Raw genomic sequence first — 21057 nt, 5'->3', positions numbered from 1 at the left:
TTCTGAAAACTGGTGGATAATCATCAGCATGTCCATTTCTAGCCCCTCACCTGTTTATTTACCCCGTCTGTTGAAATTTTATTCAATCAAACATTAAAATAATGCATTACATTTACATGCAATGGCAGGAAAAGCAAAGAAATACAGGTATCATATCATTTAACAGACAAAGAGTATATGTGATGGTATATGACCTATAAATTTGTAAATGTTTTTATTCTGGCATAATAAATGCTATCCTTTAACCCTATAAAGCCTACTGTATATTTGATATGTAAAATTTGAATGCCTCTAAATTATTCCTGAAAAACCTGTTGCACACAATCTACTACAGTCCTTCTGTTGCCTGGTTGATAACTTGATGACTTTTTAAGCAAGTAAAGGTAATTTTAGCATAATTGTAAAAAGAAATCCACCTTCAGCTCATGGTTCATGTCTTTTTGCTGTGACATCTTACAGATTTTTATAAAGTAGACTTAAGATTAACTTTCATATTGTTAATAATATTTTGAAATGAACACTTACTTGATTGAAACTGAAGCAAAAATAATTTATTTGTTCATCTCTCAATCCTCATTGTATTGCATTATGTTTACAGAGCTTTGATCATAAAGCTAAGCATTTAAATATCATCTCACTAAGGCATCTTTTTGGTAAATGACGACTGATATTTATATTCATTTTATGTAAGTAGTCTGATATCCTGTCATAAAGATCTCATTGATTTATATTACAAGCTATCAGAATTTGTTGATAGCTTTTTTGACAAACTTGTGTGTGTTTTTTTAGATTTTGTCTAAAGGTTTACAGCTGTTCCACTTAAAGAAGTTGGATTTTTCTGATTATTGTTTCAAATGTCTGGCTTTACAGGGTTGATAGCTGAAACAAAGAGGCCGTCGACACTAAAAAAAGTAATGAGTTTTGAGTCGAGGCATAAAGAAAGATCACAGTACGAGAAAGGGACAACCAAAATGTGGATGGGAAAAACAAGACAAATGCGTTTGCATGAAAATTAGGTGTGAGCTGGGAGTAACGGACAGGATTTTCTGGAAGCTTTCCTGTCGTAATATCTCACAGTTGCCTCTCGTTATGGTTTCTTCGCCTGGTGGTCTAAGCTCAGAAAGCTCTAGTTCAGAGGATAAATCTGGGCATGTAAGTGAATCCGCACCAAGAGATTCAGTAGTGATCTTAGTTTTCACCACTCAGAGATTCGCATGTCGCCCCAAAATACCCGTTAAGCCCCGTCCAGACAGTGACACATTAGTGTGAAGGAGCCAAACCACATCAGTGTGCCATTATTAACAGCACATTTTATGGTTCTCAAAAGCTGAGAAATAAGCTCCTTGTTTTTCCAGCGTAGCGAGAGTGTGAGCTTATTGAGAGGCCGATTCAATCTCCTGACTTGCGCTACACCAGATGAGGCATCCTTTCTTCAGCCAACTCAATATACAGAGGACTGAACTTTAAGACACCTTCTTCTCTCTGACGTCAGAGCAAACACATGGTATTCACATCGACGGCTAAAACTGTAAGCATCATGACAGGAGCTGCAGTCGTTCTCCCAATGCATGCCTTCAGTCCTCGAGAATGACCAGAAAATGGATCTTTGTGGCATTTTCAGGGGGATCGACTTTGCCGTATTGCTCAGGACTTTAAAGGAGGAGGGGGATGATGACAGACACGATCCATACGTTGCTTCTGAGTTATTAAAACTTTGATTGAAGCAAACACATCAACATTCAGACCCAAGCAGGGCCAGAGAGTCACTGAGGGCCTTAATTGGGGCCCCATGAGATGGTTCATAATAAATGAGAAGATTTCCATTTCAAGTCATTTCATTTCATTTTACACTGGTAGCAATCGGTCATATGTCACATTAAAACACAGTAAACAGGACTATCAAAACAACCAATTAAGTAAAACACTAAAGTGTGCAATCACTGTAAGCAATTTCAGATTTACCTTACAGTACATTCACTTTTGCATGTAGTTCTGCATAAATTGTTGTTAGTTGACTTTGCATTTTTGTTGCATTAAATAAACATTTATACTGTCAACATAGTTATGCACTGCACACATTTTGTCAGGAAACCGGGGGAAAAAAAGTAGTGGTTAAACTTAAAAATAATATAATACACCAACAAAAGTACTCAACAATAAAATGGAAATAAAATTAAATGTATAAAAAAAAAAGTTATATATAGTCCTTTAGTTTAACTTGTACTAAAATAACTAATACTAAAACCAAAAGATAAATAAAAAACAGGGAGATCTGGGTGTGGGTAACATGGAGAAAGAGAAAACAATGTTCATTTACATACACTACCAACATTGTAACAATACAAAGCTGGTTGAAAATCATATATTGTGAAGTGAAATATAAAAAATATATTTTGTGAAGTGATTTAAAATAGTTAAAGAAAGGATCATGATGCACTGCTAAACTGATTCTTTTTCCCCACAGCAAATTCTTTTATACAAGTGAAGTTAATAAAACTTAAGTTAATAGAACTTGACATGAGAACTCCCATCAAGCTCATATAGTCAGTTAGACCGTCCTGTCTGCTTCAATCCTAGCACATATACGTTGGTGTGGTTTTGTGCAATGTGTTAAGGGGTGAATATTCTAACCTACACACACACACACACACACACACTAATAAAACATTCATAGGAGGACAGGAATGTCCCTCTGTCTGTGTAACTGGCTTCCTGATGGGACCCCCTACTGCCCTCCATTCTGTGTGCGAAACAATGACCCAGTGTTTCATCACAGAAATACACCTCAGTCAACCAAACACACCCATTCATACCACTGATAATTACTTAACATACATTGTAAAAAAAAAAAAAAAAAAAAAGTTGTAAATAATAATAAAAATGACTGAAGTACATGTTAAAGGGGTGGTATAATGTCCTTTTCACATGATGTAAAATATGTCTCTGATGTCCCCAGAGTGTGTGTGTGAAGTTTTAGCTCAAAATACCCCACAGATATTTTTATATAGCATGTTAAAGTTGTCACTTTTTGAGGGTGAGCAAAAACACACCGTTTTGTATCTGTTCCTTTAAATACAAATGAGCTGCTGCTCCCGGCACAGGGGGCGGAGCTACAAGAGCTTTTATGTGCTGCAAACCAGAGTCAGAAAGATGGAGAGACTCAAGAAGAAGTGACAACATGTAGAAGCAACAGGACATTTCTGAATGGTTAGTTGATGAATTTATGTAGCTTATGTGTAGTTATCTTCTAGTCATTGATTAGCATATTCTGTCATGATAATCTATAAATCGTGTTCCCGGGGGTGGGGTTTATGTAAATATTAGGGTTGGTGATGTCACTAACCCAGGAGGAATGTGGTGTAGTCTCTACCAGCCGTTTGTTGTAGTCCTTAAAAAACTATTTCTTTAAAAGCAAATGTCTCCCTTTACTTTGAACTTTGAGCGTCGTAACTTTGCAGATGTTGTTTATGCTCAAACAGCAACATTACACACTAACTAAAGTTAGAAAAGTCAAATCATAATCAACCACCCCTTTAAAAGAAAATACTATTTCAGTTTTTTTACTTCAAAATGTAATGTTCATAATGATTTAATGTAGGCTAGGGCTGCCCCCCGAATAATCAACTAAACCTTAGTCAACGAGAGGAGGCTTAGTCGACCAACATTTTATTAGTCGGTTAGTCACAAAACCCCACATGAAGTGGCGAAGTCACGCAGTCCGTGAGGGACAGGTTGTTAACGGCGGGTCTTTGTGGTAATTACAGTATATGTCGAGCAGGAAATCCAAACGTTCACCTATAATGCAGCGACCTCAAATATGGCTTATCATTTGAAACTCCAACTTCCTGTTGGTAGAACCTTCACATGACCACTCGCTCTAACGTTAACCTAGCCATATCCAATATCCAAGTGTTTGTGCAGAGTGTGGAAACTGAAGTATAGAGTACTTTACTGGATGACATGGAGGCGCAAGTAAGATCACTTGCATTTTTTTCCTGATAACAGCGGAAACAACTTAAAATACAGCATTTTTGGTCAGAGTAATACATCATTTGAAACTGTAAAGGATCTACTTTTATTTGTGGAAATTCACTATAACAACGAAACATTGTGCTTTGGTCAAATACAGACCACAAAACAGGATGTGCTTTCTGCTGTCTTGGTCTCTGTGAACTTCTTTTTGGAGCACGTCACTAAAAATAACTCAGCATTTAGGCTACTTGCCTCACAGACATGAGAAATATACCTATAGAAAGCTTGAAATGTCTACTTTTAAACAAACCAATACAAATGGAAAACAAATACTCTGTTTATGTATTCCGTCTGAAAGGTGTATATGTTTAAGTAATTAAATTAATATAAACATGCGATTAGTCGACTAATGGCTTCATTGAACGACTACTAGTTGTTTGGAAAAATCTTTAGTCAGGGCAGCCCTAATTTAATGTGTTAATTTTCTTGACATTTCTTTTTAATTGTTTGGGGAATTTTTAGAGAAAAAAAATGGGCCAAGCCAAAAATAGCAAAATATTTAGTGGTCTAATAATGGTAAAAAACATTTTAATCACAAATCACTGGCCAGGAAGTTGGCAAGAATTGCACAAATACTGTAGATAAAGTAAATTAAATAGGGGAATTAGTCTTCCCCAACTTGCAGGCAACTTTTTACAGGAAGAAGAGTCAGTGTTCTTCCACTCAATGTTAATGGCTTCAAACAGTTCATGAGTAGTTGAAAAATATCTCCCAGTTAGTTTGAGGTTAATGCAAGACCAAATATTCACTATAGGGTTCAAATCTGGACTCTGTCCAAACATGAGCCTAATGGACTTGTTCTTAAGCCAGTTCTTGGTTGTCTTTGCAATGTGGGCAGGAGTATTGTCTTGATGAAAAAATACTTAGGATAATTTCTCTTTAGATAGAAACTTTTCATTTGTGGGAAGCAAGCCATTCTGCAATATTCTCCTGTACTCCAAAGCATTAAATGACTTTTCTAGAGCCCGACCGATATATCGGCGGGCCGATATTATCGGCCGATATTAGGCATTTTCCTAACTATCGGTATCGGCATTTATAACGGCCGATAAATTAATATTAAAAAAATGCAGCGTGCAGTGATTTATGTAAGGATGGCGCTGCCAATAAAGCACCTAAAAGCTGTTACAAAGAACTGGCAAAAGTGGCAAAAAAAAATAACAGCGCGACCGGTGTAGACACAGTGTTAAAGCTCATTCTGCTACGTTACAACATCAAGCAATATTCCAATAATTTATGTAATTATAACACTTTATATAGGGCCATTTTGCATTAAAAGTAGCCAGATGGAGACGTGACATGTTCAGAATTAATACACTTTTAGTAAACTACAGAACAGCGCGAGCGGGAAGCGGCGCACCTCACGCGGGCAGAGAACGCGTCCGAGAACGGACACTGTTAGTGATATAAAATGCACACACACAGGTCTGTTAAATTAAGCAATACTTTTAAGGTAGTCTAATATTTTTCTGACTAACAAAATTACTGACACAGTAAAGGGTAGATTTAAATAAAGAAAAACTAAATTTAAATAAAGAAAAACGAAATATAAATAAAGAAATTAAACAAAATTTAAATAAAGAAAAACGAAATATAAATAAAGAAATTAAACGAAATTTAAATAAAGAAAAACGAAATTTATATAAAGAAATTAAACGAAATTTAAATAAAGAAATTAAACGAAATTTAAATAAAGAAATCAAACAAAATTTAAATAAAGAAAAACGGAATTTAAATAAAGAAAAACGAAATTTAAAAAAAGAAATTAAACGAAATTTTAATAAAGAAAAACGAAATTTAAATAAAGAAAACGTCTCAGGTTACGACTGTAACCATAGTTCCCTGAGAAAGGGAACGAGACGATGCGTCGATAACGCTTTGGGAACGCCCCTGGCGTGAATGCGTCTGAAGCATCTATGTCAACTAGTCCAATGGAATGAATGAAATGCGCGTCACGGGCGGGTGACGTCATGACCAGGAAGCTATAAAAGCGCATCCGGTGAAACCGGCTTTAGCTTCGAAATTTGCCGAAGCAAGTCGATTACAGGAATGCAGGAAGTATGGCAGGGCGACGCATCGTCTCGTTCCCTTTCTCAGGGAACTATGGTTACAGTCGTAACCTGAGACGTTCCCTTTCGAGGGAACTCGCGATGCGTCGATAACGCTTTGGGAACGAGAATACCCAAGCCGCCAGAATTCCAAATGCCTGCGTGTAAGCCTGTTGTCAAAAAACCCACACTAAGCACTGAGCACCTGAGACCCTGGGGCAGCATCCAGGTCCAGGCTATAGAATCTGACAAATGTGAGCGGAGAAGACCAACCCGCCGCATCACAAACGTCTTGGAGGGACACTCCAGATATTAAGGCTTTAGAGGCCGCCATACTTCTAGTGGAATGAGCTCTGACCGCCAAAGGACAGGGCTGGCCAGAGGACTCATAGGTAAGAGAAATAGCCTCGACTATCCACTTACTAACTGTCTGCTTAGAAGCCGGACAACCTCTCTTGGATGATCCAAAACAGACAAACAATTGATCGGACTTCCTCCATGGAGAAGACCGATGAACATAAGTATCCAATGCTCGCACTGGACACAACAAGTTCAGCTTTTCCTGGCCCGGAGAAGTAAAAGGTGGAGGACAGAAAGCCTGAAGCACAATAGGCCTCGGAATAATGGTTGGCACCTTAGGGACATAACCCTGTTTAGGATACAAGAATGCCTTGACCATTCCCGGTGCGAATTCAAGGCAGGTGGGAGAAACCGAAAGGGCCTGAAGATCTCCGACTCTCTTGAGGGACGAAATGGCTAGAAGAAAAATAGTCTTGAAAGTCAGAAATTTCTCTGAGACCGACTCTAAGGGCTCAAACGGAGCCCCCGATAGGCCCTCCAGTACCAACGCCAAGTCCCAAGCCGGCATCCTAGTGCGTGTTACAGGCCTTAGCCTCAGGGTGCCACGAAGGAAACGAGTAATCAGGGGGTCTCGACCCAACGATACACCACCCACCGGGACGTGGAAGGCCGCAATGGCTGCCACGTATACTTTTAAGGTGGATGGACATAAACCTGACGCAAAGCGATCCTGCAGAAACTCCAGTACTGTGTTTACTGAACAGTTAACCGGGTCCCACTGACGCTGGTGACACCAAGTAGTGAAGACTCTCCATTTCAAAGAGTACAATTTCCTCGTAGCGGGAGCTCTGGAGCTTAGAATGGTCTCAACAACCTCGGTTGAAAGACCACTCTCTATGAGTTGGGCCCCCTCAGAGGCCAAACCCAAAGTTTCCAAATCTCTGGTCGGGGGTGGAATATTGTGCCCCCGGCCTGAGACAGAAGGTCTCTCCTGATCGGTAACTCCAAGGGAGGACCGTCTAGTAGATGAATCAGGTCCGCAAACCAGATTCGACTTGGCCAACGTGGTGCTACTAGCAATAGGCTTATTCCGTGCTGACGAACTCTCTCCAGAACTCCTGGGAGCAGAGCAACAGGGGGAAAGGCGTACAGACGTAGCCTCGGCCACGTCTGCACCATAGCATCCAGCCCCAGGGGGGCTGGGTGGGTAAGGGAGAACCAGAGTGGACAGTGCGTCGTATGCTGAGACGCGAACAGATCCACTTCGGCCTTGCCGTAAAACTCCCAAATCTTCTCCACCACCTCGGGGTGAAGTCTCCAGTCCCCTGGCCTCAGCTCCTGCCTCGACAGGACGTCTGCTCCGATATTCTGGCCCCCTGGAATATACACTGCCCTCAGAGAGAGTATCTTCCCCAGGGACCATAGGAGGATCTGGTGTGCCAACTTGCATAGTGGACGCGACCGCAGACCCCCCTGACGATTTATATAAGAGACCACCGATGTGTTGTCTGTCCGGACAAGCACATGGTGATCCCTCAGGTCTGGGAGAAAATGTCTCAACGCGTTGAAAACAGCCAACATCTCCAGGCAATTTATGTGCCAAGAGAGATGATGACTCCTCCACAGACCCTGAGCTGAGCGGCCTTCCATTACCGCTCCCCAGCCGGTGAGGGAAGCATCTGTCGAGATAGCAACTCGATGGCAAAGAGCTCCCAACACCGGACCCTGGGACAGGAACCAAAGTTTCTTCCATATAACCAAAGCGCGGAGACACCGCCGCGTGACCTTGATCATACGAAGCTGGTTTCCCCTCGGGGAAAACCCTCTGGTCCTGAGCCACCACTGCAAAGGTCTCATGTACAGCAGGCCAAAAGGTATCACGTTGGACGCCGCTGCCATGAGCCCTAACAGTCTCTCGAACTGCTTCACAGTGCGTGACTGACCTAGCTTTAGCTCTTTTATGGCTGTTAGGATAGCAGCTACACGAACGGGCGATAGATTGGCTCGCATCGTGACTGAATCCCATACCACACCCAGAAAAGTGGTCCTCTGTAATGGAGATAGCACACTCTTCTTGGCGTTGAGCCTCAACCCCAATTTCCGCATATGTGCGAGGACGACATCTCGATGCCGAACCGCTAACTGTTCTGATTCCGCTAGAACCAGCCAGTCGTCTATGTAATTCAGAATACGTATGCCCTGCAGCCTGAGCGGGGCCAGAGCTGCATCTACGCACTTCGTGAATGTGCGGGGTGATAAAGCTAGACCGAATGGAAGAACCCGATACTGGTATTCTTTGCCCCCGAAAGAAAACCTCAGGAACTTCCTGTGCTGAGGGAGGATGGAGACATGGAAGTAAGCGTCTTTCATATCTATTGTGACAAACCAGTCCTCGGATCTGATTTGAGTCACGATCTGTTTGAGTGTCAGCATCTTGAACTTGAGTTTTTGAACTGTACGATTCAACAGACGAAGATCTAAAATGGGACGCAACCCCCCATCCTTTTTTGGAACGATGAAATAGCGGCTGTAAAAACCCGATTCTCTGTCGGGTGAAAACACCTGCTCTATAGCTTCTTTCGCCAGAAGAGCTTTCACCTCCTGTTCCATCACCAGAGCCTGCTCGGGGTGTACCAGCGTGGGCACCACCCCGTTGTAGCGAGGAGGACGCAAACCGAACTGGATTCTGTATCCTTTCTCTACTATATGCAGGACCCATTGAGAAATATTTGGCAGATTCTTCCACTCTGTCAGAAAATCTACTAAGGGAACCAGCCTCTCGAGGCTGGCCTCTGGTGTAATTGAGACACTCGGCCCGGGGGCCCGAAACATATCGGCAGGAACCACCCGAACTGAATGTTTTTGAACCCCCCTCAGAAGGTTCATATCTGACGCAATGTCGAGTTGACATTGCACCAGACGATCGCTGGGAACCACTGCGCCCCGAGACCAAGGGTGCGGGGTTGGCAGAATGGCTCCCTGAGGACACCGAGGTGGAGCGGACACCGTATGCTGAGGTGTGATCCGCTCCACCCCGGGTGGGGCTGCCCTCATGGGTCTGACTCCATAGGAGTCAGGACCTTTTCTTTTGAGCCGAAGCCTTCTTAGCCTGAAGGACGGTCCTCAGATCCGGCTTCTGCTTTGAAGGCTTCGGCTGAGAGTGCTGCGTCTGTTTCCAGTGTTTTTGTGGCGGAGCACGAGACGCAACACTCTCTTTCTGTTGTGCTCTGTATGAGGAGCTTGACGGCTGGGACTGCTCACGCCCAGCAGCCCCAGGGGGTTGGACACGGCGAGGGAGAAATTTTTTAAATGCCTCTGACTGTTTCTTAGCCTCCTGGAATCTTTCCACAACCGAATTAACAGCCTCACCAAAGAGACCAGAGGGATCAATAGGTGCATCTAACAGAAAAGCACGATCTTTTTCTTTTATTTCTGCCAGATTTAACCAAAGATGCCTCTCAGTGGCTACAAGGGCTGCCATAGACCGCCCAATTGCTCTGGCGGTCTCCTTAGTAGCCCTGAGAGACAAATCAGTGGCCCGACGAAGTTCTCGAACCTCATCGGGCCCCACCCCCTCGTTTCTGTCCAAATCCCCCAGCAGATCAGCCTGATAAGCCTGGAGCACTGCCATAGTGTGTAGACATGCTCCAGCCTGACCTGCTGCCGTATATGCTTTGCCCACGAGAGATGATGTAGTTTTCAGAGGCTTTGTGGGCAAAGCTGAGGCCTTCAGGGACGATGCTGAACCAGGCGACAGATAGCTCGCGAGCGTCTGTTCAGCCTGTGGCATCGACCCATAACCATATTCTCTCAGCCCCCTAATATCTGAATAAACGTGAACATGGGGACTATAGAGACGAGAGGAATATGGTTTATTCCAAGATCTGGACAGCTCACTGTGCAGATCTGGAAAAAATGGAAGGCCTCGTGGTGGAAGTGATTTAATAGATGGAAGGAAACGCTCATCTAGTTTGCTTTTAGGACGAGCGTCCCTTTTCTCGGCTGGCCATTCAATATTCAACTTTTCAACAGCACGAGTAATCACATCCACCAACTCCTCATACGCTGGAGAAGAGGACTGTGAATCCTCTTCCCTTATTGTGCTTTTACTTTTTTCACTGTCAATGCTCAGCACATCCAACTCCTCAGAGCTGGAGCACTGAAGCATTGGGCTCTCTTCCCGGGCGGAAGAAGCCGCAGCGCGGGCTTCCGACACCGGGGAGAGAGCGCTGGATCCCCCAGGACAGGAAGGAGATAAGGTCCTCGGACCCGTCTCCAACCCTTCTGAGAGATCCTTTTGCGATCCCCAGGAATGCATTCTCCGCGCTGCCTCGGCAGACGCGGGTCCCGCACCCTGAGGATCGCGAGGCCGACCACTTTCCTCAAAAAGTGACAGCCGGGAGCGGAGCGTGCGGAGAGGAAGCCGCTCGCAATGCTGGCAGTCAGCCCCCTCGAAGGCTGACACCGCATGCTCCACTCCCAAACAAATGACACAAAGCTCGTGTGTATCCCCACCCGTTAAATAACGCGGGCAAGGAGGAACACAGAGCTTGAACATTTGCTTTTCCATTTCAATAGACAGACAACAGTAAATAAGACAGACAGAGTTACACAGATCGCTTGCTGAGGCAACAGAAGCTAAAGCCGGTTTCACCGGATGCGCTTTTATAGCTTCCTGGTCATGACGTCACCCGCCCGTGACGCGCATTTCATTCATTCCATTGGACTAGTTGACATAGATGCTTCAGACGCATTCACGCCAGGGGCGTTCCCAAAGCGTTATCGACGCATCGCGAGTTCCCTCGAAAGGGAAACAAAATTTAAATAAAGAAAAACGAAATTAAGTTAAATAAAAAAACGAGATTAATTTAGATTGATAATAACGGGTAAAAAAGGCTAATACATTTTGTTTCTATTATTCTATTTTCCACAATGTCAAAGCAACACAGCTTAATCCAAAACACAAGCTCAGACATGCACTTCCTCCATACAAACTCCGCTGTTCTGCGCTCTTGCCAGAGAAGACTCCCGTTGCTGGAACACTTGCGCGTCGGTTCTGTTTCTAGCATGATGCATGCGTTTTCTGCGTGGCTCGAGCCGCGCCTGAGAGACGCGTGTCTCACGCAGGCAGTGTGCCAACTCCAACTTGTTAACATGGGAGCCGAAATAAAAACGGCCATGCCACGCAGTCAGTGTGTCGCCGGCCTTATTCAAGCCGAATGAGAACCGTTTCGCGGGGGATCCCAGATGGGGGACAACAACAAATATTCGAATGTCAAATTTTTAAATCGAATACCAACCCACCGAATGAATATTCGAAGTACATTTTGCTTACTACTTATTTAAAATAGTATAAAACTACTGTACATATGTAATTATAAACGTTTTCATTATGATATTATTAATTTTACTTTACTAAAAAGATCTGAGCTCTTCCTCCACTGGTAGATATTAGAGAAATTAAGATTAAAAATAGAAGAATATTTAGAATATAATATAATATAAAATGCAATGCAAACTAGTTTGGTTACAGCTCAAATTCTCATTCTATCATTCACCCTGCCTCCATTACATATCTTTGTCACACAAGTGTTTAATCACCACATTTGAGTTATCATTGCAAAACGTTTATATACTGTATTTATTCTGTTTATACTGTGTATTCTATATACAGTACCCATCAAAAGTTTGTACACACCAATTGGAAAGTGTGTCCAAACTTACTGTACTATAATACACATAAATAATATTGCTACTGTATTATAATATACACATAAATAATATCGGCCGATATATCGGTATCTGGCTTTTTTTTTATCGGTATCGGCATCGGCGCCCAAAAATCCATATCGGTCGGGCTCTAGACTTTTCACAGTGTAGCAACAGCTAAAAAGGCTCCCCACTCAATAACAGTTCTTCCTCCATGCTTCACTGTGGTAGACATGCATTCATTATAATATTTCACCGTATCATATGATACTGCTCTTGTCGCCTTTGTTTTTTTTGGCTTGCTTAGTTGGGGACACTTCATTTTCAACAATATTATTGATCTGCCTGAATTGACACCATTAAATGAGAACTGAACAGAGCTGGACGATGACATAAAATTTTTTGTTTATATAAATTAACTAAATTAATATGTTTTTTACAACAAAAATTAACCATCACTGAACTTACTTAAGCTGGACTATGACACTTTTTTTCTAGATCTGCTGTACAGCCAAAACAAACTTTGTTGCATTATTTTCCTTTTATCACTGTAAAGCTGCTTTGAAACAATCTGTATTGTAAAAAGCGCTATATAAATAAAGCTGACTTGATATTATAAAACTTGTCATTAAAACTTTCATTGTGATTCATCACTCCACACACACACAACTTCCCATATTCTGCCACAAAAATTTCTGAGACACCAATGGATTTTTAGGAAGTGGATTTGCTTACATTTTGCTAATTTCCTGACCAATAATTTGTGGTTAAGACAATTAAAAGCTTAGTGTTTAGCCTTTTTTGGGCTTGGCCCATTTTATCTAGGATAGCACATTTCCACATTATCACAATACTGCAAACGCTGCATAATACCACAGTTTTTCAAAAACTTATAAAGTAAAAGTCTCACAAAGGCATTGTATTTAGGTGCTGATACATGTTTGAACATTGTTTCCTCGCAAAATTGCATGTAATGCAACTGCCTCGAAGTAATGTTATACTGACACAGCCTCATGTTGAGTACTAGGCATAGTAAATCTCTCTGAAAACCACAGCCTCATGTTGAGTTCATTCACATCCAACACTTCTGTGACCTTTCCCTCATTAGACGCCTGCAATCATACTGGGCTAAACACCTACAGAAATAATTTTGTTGCACGGGTTGCCAAAATTCATTTCGGTTTTACAATGCCAGAAAATAGCCTGTATGGTTGACATTTCCTGCAAACAAAGAAACATTTGTTCAAGTACTGGTAACTCATAAAACTCTATTGCAAAGGAAAAGGAAAGAGCTTTTTTTATAGAAATCATTTGACAGTTATGGATTTAAAATGGCAAAGAATGGTTGTAATTAGGCTGATTTGATTACAAGCTTGCCCATCAACTTTTCTGACTGAATTTTACTTTAAGGAGCTGTTTTATGTCTTAAGCATGGATATCAGCCTGAGACACATCATAAAAACTCACACTGTTATTTACTGCCAGTAATTGTTGCAGAGCTATTGAAAAACTTGTGTCTCGCCAGATGTGTGCAGATTGGTTGACCACTTCTAAACCATTTCTAAAACTCAAAATACAGACCACTGTATAACACAACTCCCTCCATCAATCACCTATAAGTGAAGTCATTCATTTACAGCAGAATTCTTTCTCACAATACACAGTCTAGAGCTTTGAAGAATCTCATTTCAATGAGTTTTGAGAATGATTGATTTTTGTTTCTGTGATGAAACGGCAGATTCATTTGTATGGGATCTACAGATGTTAACATTCTGCCGCAGTAAATCGGTTGGATAAAGACAGAGACAGATGTGAGACAGCCGAGGGAAAAGTTGTGCCAATGCCCCGATTCCAAATGGATCGTGATCACTGGGAAAGTGAACTGTGACTCTATCATTTTGTGTCAAAGCACAAAAATCAAAATCTGGGAAACAAAAGAGTTTTGGACTCTCTTCTTTACAGAGAAGCTGACTGAATGCAGGTCTATGGAATGCATGACCATGAGAGGAAATATAAGTATTGATGGTTTTGAAAATAAATGCAGGTTATTTAAAAAACAGATTCACTGCACTCACCTAATATGATCCTGCTTCAAGAATAAAAGAACTCAGTCATGATATTTAAAATAAAATTTCCAAGGCAACAATTTAGCCACCCTACTAAAAACGTGTTCTGGTTCAGACTGGTTGGGCTGGTTTTACATTGGGTTTGCAGACTTGTCAGCAAGCCAAATTGGGAGATTAGCTGGTGTCAGAACATCGGGTCTCATTAACTAAGAATTATTTATTTCGTATTTGTACGCAGCATCCAAAATTGCATACTGTATAGGTACTACATTTGGTTTGAAACTTACTTTGCGGCCAGTATAAAAGTATGTTCTGTATAGCATGAATGTGACATAATACATCCGCCATTTTGTCATTATCATGTGACCATCAGTTGCGTCGCTTCACCTCCATTCACAGATTCTCTCCTGTGACCTCAAGGGACAGTAAGGGGATCGTGATTTTACCAATTCATGTTCCTGGATCAACAGATATGTTGATTCTGAAACAACATTCCAATCAACCAATCAGATTTGAGGGACATATTTACAGTTAATGTCAAGTTTAGGCTTACAAACAGGGCTAGGTGCTTCTACATCAGTGTTATTCACCTATTTAGGGGTAAGGATATGGTTAGGCCTAAATTTTCAGACAGGAATATATTGTTATACAAAATATATTGTTCCAGGAGCATGTCTTACTCTGCAAAATCACTGTGACCGGGTAAAGTGTCCATCCACTTCAGAATCTCACCGGAAATAGTAGATCCTGTGTGCTTTTCGCACCCTTTTTTATGAATACTATATGGCTGTGTTCAAAATCACCCACTATACTATAATTTCCCAGACAGCAACATAGTTTCGGCCCAGATCCGGCCCACATCTGGGCTTTGTGGAATTCACGTGTTCCAGATGTGGGCCAGATCTGGGCCAATACTATGTTGCTGTCTGGGTTTCAGCTTGCTGTTTAATAATCATGAAACTTAACAAACTGGCAGCTCCAGCAGTAATTAAAAGATTTATCTTGAACTCTGTCATGGAAACTAGCATGTATGAACCTTAACTAAACAATTTAATAATTAAATGGAATTTATACCTGTATGATATTACGCTGTGTTTGGAATGATGGATGGATGGATGATTCAGCTGTGGGCGCCATCTTCTGGCAACACGCAGGAAATCATTTCACGTGCGTGCGACTCTCACAGTGCATTATGGGTATTCTCTAGCCATTGAGCATACATCGGTTGTACACTCGTTATTGCGGTGCATTGTGGGATTGAATGAGGTTTAATTCTGTGGCAGAAACAAGCTTTCATACTTTTATGCATGCGATTTAAAGAGAAAAAAAAAGGTATTGCAGCCAGTTCCCCTCGATCAACTTCAGATTAAGTACGAAGCTAAAGGTCCAAGGATATAATTGTGATACTTCTTTCATCATCCCTTATTTAGAGGTTTGAAACTAAATCTTTTCAGCCACCCAAATATATTCTCAACTGTACCAGCTGATGAAAGCATGTTAACCCCAGTCTCAGCTGTTAACTTGAGGCTCAGATTCCTCATCTGGTTCAAATATCTCCCTTTGATAAACTGGGCAAGTCTCCACCGCACCAAAAGCTGCCCATGTGGTGTAAGTCTTGGAACAACAACGTATTTATGACTGCCTGTGGTCAGGATTTTGTAGTTCATTATTTCATTTTATTATTATTATTTTGGAAACAGTGTTCTGGAGTTTCACAGTATTGTCTACCCTTCTTTGGCAGCAGGACTCATGTAATCTTTAGCAGTTCCTCAAGGTTCAGAAGGGACCGTCGGATGTTATGATGTCTGGACAAAGGTGTAGCTGTGCTTCATTGTTTGCTTTGAAACACGATCTAATAAAACCTAGCTCTTGAGATGCCATGACGTACGTTTCAAGCAAGTCTTTTTGGTTTCCTCTCATATCTACAAGGTCACTTTGAGTGTAAGTATAGAATTTGCGCTACAAAAAGACACAAGATATCTATGTGAAAAAATATCCTTTAACCACAAGCTTCCTCTGAACGAATGTTTGCCAAGTCGCAAATTAACATTGATTTAGTAACAACAGAAGCCTTTTGTTTAAATACCTCCCCCGAAAAAAAAAAAAAAAAACATGCTCAAGTTTCCATCTTGTTTTTTTCTGCACATAAAAATTTCATGATGAAATAAAGCAGTTCGTGCATAAGGTGGGGAGATGGACGACTTACTGGTTTACTCAATTGGTCAGTGCACTTGACTGATGGCCGTTACACAAACAATGTCATCGCTCTGATGGAGCGGGAGCGCTGTTTAAACAATCACTTATCTTACTGAAGTAGTCCACTGTTTCACACACACACAACCCACGCAGCCATATAGGCATTCGCGGAGAACAAGAGATGTGAAGGAAAGGAAACATCCTCACTGAAATGTTTGAACATTAGATGTTTATCGAGAAGGAACCAGAAAGGAAAAGAAAAGTGAAAGAGACGTCCATATGGAAATGAAGAACTGGAATGTTATCCATCCCCAGACAAATAAATTACTGACTCAGTCTTTGGGAACCCATCCCTGATGTCTGGGGAATCTCAAAAAGTAACGATAATCAAATATATCAACTGCTGTGTTTCTATTCATCCTGCTGCGGGCTGTATTTCACAGAGCTGCTGGATGGGAATAGCAACAGGCCACATCATCTCTGCCCAAATGTCTGATCAGCTTCACATATGCTGGCTGGACCTTTGCTTTTGATGGCCTCTGATTCAAATACTTCATTGAGGAAAGCGAGAAAGAGCAGGTGGAGAAAGAGAGAATGAGGTGGAGGAGCAGTGGTGAATGTCTACATGCCTGATCTCATGAAATGCGTCTCTATAGCACGTATTGTATTTATTGTGCAATTTATATGCAAAAATTTGCTTTTTCATGCATATGATACGCACTTTGTGGCGTATAATACGCACAAACCCCACACCACTAATCCTACTCAAGGGGTTTACAGTGCGTATCACACGCACGTAAAAACTAATTTTCAGGTATAAATTGAACGATAAATACAATGCGTGCTATAGAGACACATTTCATGAGATCGGGTTGAGATGCTGGACGTAAAAATCTATCTATCTGTCTATCTGTCTATCTGTCTATCTATCTATCTATCTATCTGTCCATCCATCCATCTATCAATCTATCTCTTATCTATCTATGTATCTATGTATCTATGTATCTATCTATCTATCTATCTATCTATCTATCTATCTATCTATCTATCTATCTATCTGTCTATCTATCTATCTATCTATAATTTTGTCTTGTCTATCTCTCTGTCTATCTATTTATCTAGCTGTCATTTTGTCTGTCTGCCTGCCTATTTAAAAACATTATTGAAAGTACTATTCTTTAATACAGTTTTTCTCAGTCGCTTTGGTGCATTTCTCACATCACTATTTACATTTGCACAACAGTTAATGCAGTTCTCAAAACAATTAGTACAAACTGCAAAACCTAGTTGATAACCTGCAAAAGCGTGTCACTTGCTCAAAATGGATAGTTCATTCCTCAAAAGCAAGTATTCATGTCAATGAAAGTGTCAGTGTCATCAAGATGAAAAGTCCTGACACCATTGTTTATGAACAAGATAGTCAAATGGCTTTGTCATGTTTTCATTATGACAGTTTACTCTGTAAATGTTTTCCAATGCAAAAAAGTCAGATCTTGGTGACACTACCTGAAAATGCTCAAGACAGCACTAAATACTATTTGCACAGCCATTTGAAAAATACAGTAAAGTTACACATTACTGTATTTAGTGAGGTAACTGAGTACAAGACACTGAATATGTATGTTTCACATTTTTACTGCATATGCTCTTTGCAATTCTAATTTGTTCACAGCATTGTGCAAAAGACAAAAATACACCCACAACAAACATTTACAACAAACATAAACTCCCTTTGGGTAGAGCTGTGCACAACTGTACACAATATTGCAGGACATATTGGAACTGAACATACAGCATACATAGTACTGTAATCATTCATGCACATCCAGACGTTCCTCATCAGTGAAAGCTGAGATTCACCTGAGAGAAACTGTTCAATTTAGGAGACATTTTCAAAAAAAAAAAAAAAAAAAAGATTTAAAAAAATGTGTAAAATTTGCTTGACAGATTTTGACAACTAGTTCAACATTTTTGTATGTGATGACTCAAGCAATGAAATGAGGACTATTAGTTTTATATGGAATGACTATTCAGCATTCACAAGTATAGTTAATTTTGACTGACATGACATAAGCAAATGATAATGTTATAAAACAGCAGAGAGTTGTATGAAAGCAATAGATGCATGTCTAAAAGCATTTGCAATTTGTTTGAAGGAATGAGAAACTGCTACTATGATGTGCACAAATGACTAAATGTTGTGGAGATTGAACTAACTGTTGTGCAAATGTAAATAGTGATGTGAGAAATGCACCAAAGCGACTGAGAAAAACTGTAATAAAACCTTTTTTAATAAAAAAAAAAAAACCTTTAAATGTCAGTGTGGAGGTGAAGCAGAGTAGATTGTGGCTGGATTAATTGAAAAATCAATTGTAAAAATCCCTTTCTGACATTCTATAGTTTGTCTTTAATTAAGAGATCAGCTACCGAGAATTGTGACTTTATCTGGAGATTAAACCTTGAATGTATACTTGACACAAGGGAACAGGAACATGCATGCAGTACGACCGCACTAAATCTACGAGGCACCTTTCAGCTTAATGACAAATGCAGCAGTGGCCACAGCGCGCTCGTATTTTTCAATGATTCGATGCTGAGAGTTCATCCAAGGGTCGGACAATAATTCTTGGAAATCAGCAAAGGCCCACAGCAATATCACATATACCATATAGGATAATAGGGAAATAATTCAGGTAAAACAAGATATCGCGGTGATTGTTGAGCCCTGAGAAAAGAGAGCTCTGTATATCATAACTGGAGTGCTTAGACAAATTTAATTGATTTGGTTTTCTCCCATGATGTTTTACAATGAGTTACCAAAGAAAACTTATCAAAAACAGTCTCATAATAATATCTTAATTTAAATCAAATTACTCACCAGACCTTGAAAATTCAGCACACAGCAACTTCCTTTTAAAATCTGTGGTCAAAGATAAAAATGTAAAATGTGTACATGAGCAAATTATTTATATTTCCATTGTGAAATGCCTAACCAAGTTGATGAGAGGTAAGGCTAATAAAAATAAGCAGTTGCTTTTTTTGGACCATAAACACCATAAACGAGTATTTAAAAAACTAACATTTTAAAAAACACTTTGAAGTCAATTCTGAGACATTTTTATTTTAAATGTATCTTTTAAAAAGCATAGCCTAATACATGTATTTTACATAGTCCTTTTGGTTCTAGTTTTACATGACTTTTACATTTACTCTTGACTGAGTAATTCATTTGTGTCTTAAAGGTACTCTATTTAACTTTTGGCATGGTTTAAAAAATCAAAACTGCCTGTATTTTTCAGGAGAAAATGTTTTGGTTGGGCTTAGGCTCTGCATGACTGTGCATAAAACTATCACTACTAGGTTTAAAGGGATAGTTCACCAAAAATGAAAATTACTCACACTCATGTCTTTACAAACCCGAAAGACTTTGGTTCATCTTCGAAACACAAATGAGGATCTTTTTGATGAAATCTGAGAGCTGTCGGTCCCTCTATTGACAGCTTACGCAACTGACACTTTGACACTTCAAAAAGTTCATAAAGAGTTCGTAAAACTAATCCATATGAATTGATTTAGGCTTTTATTCACATAGCCTATAAACATTGATCAGCAAACATAAACCGAAGCTCAACCAACAAACCGAGAATGAACATCATTGGTTCTCGCAAGCTTCTGTTAACCACAACTGATGTGTGACTTGATGAATGTTTATATGTGAATAAAAGCCTAAATTCAATCTGTTCATCATATAAAGCAATCAAGTCTCTTCGGAAAATTTTGGACTACACCGCTCAATTCATATTTATTATTACAATCTCTTTTTCAACTTTTTGAAGCATTAAAGTTTCAGTTGCCCATAGCCTATCAATTGAGGGACAGAAATCTCTCAGATTTCAACAAAAAGATCTTCATTTGTGTTCCAAAGATGAACGAAAGTCTTAGGGGTTTAGAACAACATGAGGGTGAGTAATTACTGACAGAATTTTCATTTTTGGGATAACTATCCCTTTAAGAGAAATAACCAGTTTAGCTGGAAAGGATCTCAAGCTGACTGAAGACGGTAGGCCTAACGTTACTTCCTTGAAAATAAATTCCAGCACAAAACGACCCTCCATAACAGATAATGCTTTAAAATAAAAATACCTTACTCACCTGTTGAGTAGCCTAATAAAAACGGCATCTCCTCGTCACTTTTACAACATTTCAAATCCCTCATTTCTAGCCATCTCTGAGAAGCCAGAGCCAATGTTGATTCTCGCTTTATTGCGATCTCTGTCGCGTTCTCTTGCATACTCTCCTCGTTTTATAAAAAGGGTGATTCCTTGGAAGTTTGAGATTTAGCTGCCCAATGTCAATATTTTTCGCTCGTGGTGACAACGAACCTACTCCCACACTACACATCTATTTATAGAGAGGAGACACTGTCTGTGAGTGACATTTCCCCCGATAACCATAGTGAATCAGCCAATCAGGGTAAGACAAAAACACGTTTTGGAAGAAGGATTGATGATGTATAGGTTCATTATTTAAATGTCATTAATTTTGAATAAAAAAGTTACGTAATATAGTGTAGCTACATTTAAAGGGATAGTTCACCCCCAAAAATGAAAACTCTGTCAGTACTCACCCTCATGTTGTTCCAACCCATAAGACTTTCGTTCATCTTCAGAACACAAATTAAGATGTTTCTTATTAAATCTGAGAGC

The 21057-nt window shown here is 40.3% G+C and overlaps 1 protein-coding gene across 1 annotated transcript in view; it reads right to left on the bottom strand.

Moving 5' to 3' along the window:
- The window catches only part of LOC308706652 (kelch-like protein 10), a 36619-nt gene extending 15811 nt beyond the window's left edge, over positions 1-20808 (bottom strand). The window contains exons 1-2 of the mRNA XM_081392423.1: positions 20504-20808; positions 19230-19271 (exon numbers count right to left, since the gene is read on the bottom strand). The gene's annotated coding sequence lies outside the window, so the exon portion shown is untranslated. The remainder of the gene's footprint in view (positions 1-19229; positions 19272-20503) is intronic.
- Positions 20809-21057: the final 249 nt, after the last annotated feature.

Source organism: Scardinius erythrophthalmus (genome assembly GCF_964197995.2).
Source record: "Scardinius erythrophthalmus genome assembly, chromosome: 18".
NCBI classification, from domain to species: Eukaryota; Metazoa; Chordata; class Actinopteri; order Cypriniformes; family Leuciscidae; genus Scardinius; species Scardinius erythrophthalmus.
Note: the sequence above shows the minus strand (reverse complement) of the source record. Positions and strands in the feature narration are given on the sequence as shown.